This window comes from Mchenga conophoros, linkage group LG23 (assembly GCF_057382185.1).
Source record: "Mchenga conophoros isolate Kocher_MC1m ecotype Shallow Benthic linkage group LG23, M_conophoros_male_GT1.1, whole genome shotgun sequence".
Lineage (NCBI taxonomy): Eukaryota > Metazoa > Chordata > Actinopteri > Cichliformes > Cichlidae > Mchenga > Mchenga conophoros.
In genome coordinates this window covers 42,590,584-42,597,196 of record NC_140547.1, presented here as the reverse complement: position 1 = coordinate 42,597,196, position 6,613 = coordinate 42,590,584, and positions in this window count along the sequence as shown.

The window sequence follows — 6,613 nt, the reverse complement described above, 5'->3', positions numbered from 1 at the left end:
TCATGTGTCCTTATCTCAGTCTCTGTGTTCGTGCTACTTCTTGTCTTATTTTGATAATCCTAGTCTGTGTTCCCATGTTTGTCCACTCCCGGATCACCCCTCAGTGTATATACTGTATCTGTTTTCCTCTGTCCTTTGTCAGAGTGTCTGTTCACCTACCCCCTGTGTCTCCATATTCCCAGTGTTCAAGGTTTCCGAGTGTTTTCCCAGTTTAGGTTTTCATGGTTGGTTCTGTTTGCTACTCAGCCAGAATAAACAGCTCGCTCTTTTTAAAAGTAGGCTCCAGAATGGATGATTGCATGTTCGCATGTCTTTATGCAACACTGAGTGTGCTGAACTAAAGGTAGGCCTAGTTTCATTTTCATGGTCATTATTATCAAGACAATGATTACGCCTTATTCTGATTATTTCTCCCTTTTGGAGGTGTAACGTTTACATGAGGGGTGTAGGAACATTTCCCCCTAAATATGTTTAGATACATTTTTGTTGAAGTCACAGTTTTTGTCGTATTGATGATGCAGCTAGAATAAGTGCTTTTAAATAAAAGAATAACCATTCAAAGTGCTCAGTGGTGAAACTGTAACTCTTTCAGAGTTTGACAGCTGGACAAGTGATGCCGTATTTAAAGAAACATGAGATGAGTGCAGCATATTATCTGAACAGAGATCATTCAATGAGCAAGAATAAACACTGAAAGAGAAACACTTCACTGTTGATTATCATATGAAGTCTAATGAAAGCTGTTAATCTGTTAATATCCTGTTAATCTGCAAATACAGAACATGCGACTTTAAAGCATCCAGCAAAGTGATAACTGTCCTCTGCCCACTAAGTAGTGACTCTACAAAAGATTATTTTCAATATCATCTTTATATTATATTTATATTATATTTAGTTATTCTCCAGCGCAACAATGTAAGGAGCTCTGTGATTGGTTAGGAAAGGACAGACTGGCCACCTGGATTTTTCTTCACTGCACATTGATCCATAGCTTTGCTCTGTAAAGGCTAACAAAGTGCTTTTGGTATGTAAACACTGGTGTGTTTGTTTTTAAACCCTCTGGTTAAGGTTAATATGGGCATGTGCAGTGAATATCAGCGCTATGTGGCCAGAAGTGTGATAATATAATTTATTTTGTGTAATAAACAACTGCAAGGATAGATGATTACAACAAATAGATGACTAATACATAAAAGTAATACATAGATGAATAATGATGATGAGTTAAGATGCGTAATCATGGGAACAAGCGGGTTTACAAACAGGAGCAGCTGATTAGCATTAGAAAAGCTGAAATAATACCTCAACAGAAGCCAATTGTACTAAATGCACTATATGTGCACTGTTACAAGAATATTTTTCGTTCTATTGTTTTCTATTAATTTATATAATTTTAAGTTAAGCAGGACAGAGTTCTTTTAAAGAAAGACTTACTTATATTCTCAAAAGCTAAGCATGACAGGCTTCTGTTTAAGAAAGAGACCTGTTTTACTGTGTTAATGTTGTCATTTTGAGTTAAAAATAAATGGCTAAATGATCATTTGTTTCCCATATGGTCATATCACAAAGAATATGCATCTGCTTAAATCAAATTCAAGTCAAATGGTTAAAAAATAATTTCACACACAAAAAAAAGAGCTACCACACTGGGAAGGGTGAAGACAACTGGGTTGCCCGGCCCTGGCCACGAGGTGTCCCTTATTTATTTTTCAGGGAGTTGGCAACCCTAGATGAACTTACACACTTGCTTTACTTCTCTCTGGGATGACTTCCTCGGAGATGAAATGCTGGTTTGGTAGTGAGGCTACAAATGCACACAGCCGCTCTATCACGTGACACGTACTGCTGCCACGTGCTACGGTTATGGTCTGAGTTACGCCATGTCGCAAGTTCTGTGAGGTGCTTTTTTGATATTTAAGGGAGCGGAAGCGCTTCCCAGACCTCAACAGTGAGAAGAGTCCATTGTTGGGATGGGAGAGGCCCATCATAATCTTCCTAGCTTTGGACTTGCACCGCTTGGTGTAGATGGACAGCAGGTCAGGGAGCTCTGATTGAATGATGCGTTCTGCCGAGCGCACCACCCTTTGCAGATCTCGTCTATCCTGCTTGGTGCTGTTCCCAAACCAGGTGCAGATGTTTGACGTCAGGACGCTCTCGATGGTGCAGGAGTAGAAGTTCTTGAGCACCTTCAGTGGCAGATGAAAGTCTCTAAGTCTTCTGAGGAAGAAGAGACGCTGACGGGCTTTCTTAACCAGGGTGTTGATGTGACAGGACCATGACAGGTCCTGAGTGATGTGGACACCCAGGTATCGGAAACTGTCCACTCTCTCCACTGGCGTGCCACTGATGATGAGGGGTTTGTAATTCCTCGCCTGCTTTGTAGTGAAGTCCACGATCAGCTCCTTAGTCTTGCTGATGTTTAGGAGGAGGTTATTCTCCTGGCACCAGGTCTCCAGGTTCCTAATCTCCTCCAGGTAGGCCGTCTCGATGTTGTCGGAGATCAGGCCCACAACAGCAGTGTCGTCAGCAAACTTGACAATGGAGGTGGTGTCGGATGTGGCTACACAGTCATAAGTGTACAGTGAGTACAGCAGGGGGCTTAAAACACAGCCCTGAGGCACTCCAGTGCTGAGTGAGATGGAGGGGGAGACTTGTTTTCCCACCCTCACTGATTGGGGTCTGTCTGTGAGGAAGTTGAGGATCCACTGACACAGTGATGAGCTGAGTCCTAGATCCGTCAACTTGGTGAAAAGCTTAGAGGGAATTATTGTGTTGAATGCTGAACTGTAGTCCACGAACAGCATCCTAACATAATTCCCTCTGCCAGTGTCCAGGTGACTCAGGGATGTGTGGAGCAGGTGAGATATGGCATCGTCTGTGGAACGATTAGTCCGGTAAGCAAACTGAAGTGAGTCGATGGTGGGAGGAAGTGAAGAAGTGATGTGATCTCTCATCAGTCTTTCAAAACACTTCATCACAATTGAAGTCAGTGCTACTGGACGGTAGTCATTGTGGCAAGCGGGCTGTTGTTTCTTTGGAACAGGGACAATAATGGACCGTTTGAAGCACGTGGGAACCACAGCTTGGGCCAGGGAGAGGTTGAAGATCTCTGTGAACACCGGTGCTAGTTGATCAGCGCAGGCTCTAAGGACCCGGCCAGGGATTGCATCTGGTCCTGCTGCCTTCCTGGTGTTCACCCTCCTGAAGGTGTTCCTCACGGCATGCTCTGTGATGACGAATGCATTTTCTTCACTGGTGCACTCCGAGCGCGCACAGCCGTTTGTTGTTTTAATTGCTGCGGCGTCGAAGCGAGCATAAAACGTGTTCAGCTCATCAGCCAGTGAAGCATCGGCATTCATCATTGAAGAAGCTGGTCGTTTATAGTCCGTTATAGTCCGCAGTCCTTTCCACAGGCTCCTAGAGTCGCACTGTCGTAGCTGTGACTCTAGTTTTTCCCCGTAGCTCCGCTTTGCCTTTCGGACCGCGCTGCGCACGTTGTAGGACGCAGCCTTGTATAGGTCCATATTACCGGAGACAAGCCCTTCATTGTAGGCAGCGGTGCGTGATCTCAGAGCGTCGCGGATGTTTTTATCCACCCACGGCTTCTGGTTGGGAAACGTTCGGATGATAGTTCTTTCTGCTGTGTCGTCCGCTAGTTTCCCGATAAATCCCACAACCGCTTCCGTAAACATGTTGATGTCATCAGAGCTGCGCCGAAACATGTCCCAGTCTGCGTCATCCAGTGCGTCCTGCAGCGCGGCCACCGATTGGGTCCGTCCAGCGAGCGACCTCCCTCCTGATTGGTGGTTGCTGCTTTAGCCTTTGTTTGTAAGCAGGTATGAGGAAGATGGCGGAATGGTCCGATTTTCCAAATGCTGGCAGGGGTTGAGCCTTGTAACAGTTCTTGAACGGGGTGTAGCAGTGGTCTAATGTCCTCGTGCCCCGGGTGGGGCAGTTGATGTGCTGGTGAAGGTTGTGAAATGTCCGTTTGAGATTCACTCTGTTAAAATCTCCCATAACAATGAGTGCGGCATCTCGGTGAAGTGTTTGTTGATGTGTGAGAGCCTCATGTAGCTCACATAAGGCAGTGTCCGAGTCCGCGTGAGGCGGAATGTAAACAGTGCAGGCAATGACCGCAGTGAATTCCCGAGGGAGATAGAAAGGGCGACACTTAACGATCAAAAGCTCCAGATTGGGCGAGCAAGAGCGTGTGAGTGGGGAGATGTTTGTGCTGTCGCACCATCTGTTGTTCACCATCAAACACACTCCACCACCTCTTTTCTTCCCCGACTCCATTGTCCTGTCCATGCGGTAAACCGAAAAGAACCCCGTCGGCTGCACGGCGTGGTCTGGTATCGCTGGGTTCAGCCAAGTCTCGGTGAAGCAGAGGAGGTTGCAGTCCCGAATGTCTCTCTGGAACTTGATTCTGGCTCTGAGGTCATCAAGCTTGTTCTCGATGGATTGAACATTGGCTAGCAGGATACTGGGCATGGGTGCGCGGTGTGCGCGAGCCCGTAGCCTGTTCCTGATGCCTGTTCCTGAATTATGTGTAAACAGAATAGCACAGAGTTAGTGAAGGAGTGCTTACAGTGCAAAGTGTACTCATTATTCTTGAACTGTCACCTACTAACTGCCTTTCAAGTTTGTGTGACTAACACACAACCAGATGATGATGTAGAGTCAAAAGTGTAAATACACTGATCATGGGCATTATTGGTCCAGCTAGGTTTGGGTGATTTGCATTTTTTTTTTTGCAGATTGTATTTACTCTAATATAATCTATTTAGAGTATTTATATTATAATATATTATATTATAATCTAATTTATTATATTAGATTATATAATAATTATATAATAATCTAATACAAACTCATATAAGATTTGTTTGATGTTCTGGCATAAACACACATATGAATACATTCTTAAAATGTATGTGTACGCAGTGTTGGGAAGGTTACTTTTAAAATGTATTCCATTACAGAATACAGAATACATGCCCCAAAATGTATTCTGTAACGTATTCCGTTACATTACTCAATGACAGTAACGTATTCTGAATACTTTGGATTACTTAATATATTATCATGCTTTTTACAACAACGTGAATGTACTATTGCTGTGTGATTTATTACTATTACTGAAGGTCCGCGTCTCCGAACTGTAGTAAAGGGACCTCTGACTAATACGGCGGGGTCTCTGTCAGCTCGTAGCCGAAAAATAGCTTTACTTTGTTGTGTGGGTCAACTTTTCTTGCGAGAGACAGAGAGAGGCGTTGAAAGACTGCTCCAATTGTTTTCGGAGGAAAACACGAACACGGTGTACAGTCGAGTCTTAATAGTTTACTTACAACTGGGCTCGTCAGGCACTCTTCTTGGCTGAAGTGGTTGTTATTATATTTACATGCTTCCAGCTCCCGTTTTTCCTCGATGACAACTCGTACCTTTCCACTCCCCTTTTTCTCCCTCCTCGCTCACAGACCCATAACGTGTATGGCAGTCCATTCTCCCTGCAGCACGGACTACACTGCCCATGATGCTACATTCTTTAGAGCTATGCTTGTAGCATTCTGCCTATTAGCTTAGCACAACAACAACAACAACAACGAAAAGGCGCTCTCTCACCCAGGAAACACACAGTCGCAGAGAGAGAGAGAGAGAGCGTCGCCCTGTAACCATGGCAACCGTAACGCTGCCGCCTGGAACAACAGAACGCAGCTGTCAAACAAAACCCAAACAGTCCTGACCCGCGACAATATGAAACAGGAAAGTACCGCAGTGTAATCCATTTATTTCAACAAAGTAACTGTATTCTGAATACCACCTTTTTAAACGGTAACTGTAACGGAATACAGTTACTCATATTTTATATTTTAAATACGTAACGGCGGTACATGTATTCCGTTACTCCCCAACACTGTGTGTACGCGATAGTCAATATTATGGGTTATCAAATTAATAAGACATAAAGAAAATATGGCTGAACTAATCTACCGATCCGCAGTAACTCGTTAACAGATTTGCCGCATTATGGCGTTAATGTCATTTTAAGGAGATTAACGCTGACAGCACTAGTGGGAATCCAATGAATATGACTGCACATTTACACCGACATCATCCTAGTGCAAAGGCAAATGGAAGCAGACAAAAACTACGGAGCCCCGCAGGGGACATGGGAGAAAAAAAATTAAGACGGACTTTTGCGAGATCTCGCAAAACTACGGCGCCCCGCAGGGGACATGGGAGAAAAAAAATTAGGGAGAAAAAAAAAATTAGGGAGAAAAAAAAAAATTAAGACGGACTTTTGCGAGATCTCGCAAAAGTATTGTGAGAGCTCGCAAAAGTATTGCGAGATCCCGAGTTTGTTTTGCGAGATCTCGCAAAACTCCAACAATGGCGGCAGCTACTTAGTTGTAATATTACTCTTTCTGGGTCACAAAATACACTTTTAAGATATTTTGAGGCGTGAATGTAGTTGTGTAAACGTCAGATACCTGCTCGGTTTACAAGACATCACATACTTGCAAAAGTGCTCCAACATTTTTGGAGATCTGACACCCACTAGCTCGAAGCTAACGGGAGGTCGAGACCTACTACAGCCCGGAGGAACACCGCT